The following is a 933-nucleotide window of genomic DNA, read 5'->3' as shown; positions in this document are numbered from 1 at the left end:
CTCCCCTGTGATAGCGATTACGCCGGTGGCAGCGTTTGCAGCCGAGGCTGTACCTCTTGCAGCAGCACGGCCAGGCTGATGGGTGCTCGGAGCTCCCAGGGCCTCGGAGACGGGATGCTGGAGCTTGGGGACCGCTCTGCCGCTTGCCTGGCTTCAGCGGAAGTCTGGCCTGCGGGGTGGCAGTGCCCTGGCTTAGCGGGGTGTGAAAAGGCAAGATTTCTGCTCCGGGTCCTCCAAAAGCAATCTAAGCCAAGTCCGGTGCAGGGAGACGGCATGAGCTTGGGCTAGAGAAGTGGCGGTGATGGACAGTCCCTACAGCACTGAATCTACCTCCTAGGGAAATCTGAGAAATGGGTGTTGCTATGTCCTATTTCAAGGTAAAGTTTTAATCAGTTTGCCCTTGGCGAAGCACTTGGGCTATTGTGGTGCTATTGTAAACCGTTCGGCAGCTTAGCACAGTAGGGCTGAACTCACGGCTCCTGGCCCCGCGGGCTGGAGTTTTCTTCGCTGGCTGAATCCTGTCCCCTGATAGCTGGGGCCGGGCTTCGGCACGTGTGACAGAAACAGGACGAGGCGTGACTCGGTTCCTTCGATTTGTGATGGTTTTGAGACTCAAACCAGCGTGCCAGTGGGCCCTGTGGGCGTAGGGAGCGAGTGGAGCCACGTGAAGCAAGCAGGCGTCCCGCTAACTGCATGTTCTTTGTGTCCGTTTGGTACTGAGCTGGTTTCAGTTTTTGTTTATTTCTGATGTTTCCAAGTTGTTGACTTCAAGGAACTGGGTTTTGTGTATTTTTTTAGACACTGGGAACTTGTTAAAAGGAAAAGCAGCAGCACCGGGAGGCTCAAGGTGCAGTGTGACTGGAGCTGAGGGCGGCCCTGGCCAATGCGGGTGGGAGGAGGTCAGATGTGTCGGCAGCGGCTGGCGCGAGCAGG

This window comes from Pygoscelis adeliae, unplaced genomic scaffold (genome assembly GCF_000699105.1).
Source record: "Pygoscelis adeliae isolate BGI_AS28 unplaced genomic scaffold, ASM69910v1 Scaffold766, whole genome shotgun sequence".
NCBI classification, from domain to species: domain Eukaryota; kingdom Metazoa; phylum Chordata; class Aves; order Sphenisciformes; family Spheniscidae; genus Pygoscelis; species Pygoscelis adeliae.
Note: the sequence above shows the minus strand (reverse complement) of the source record.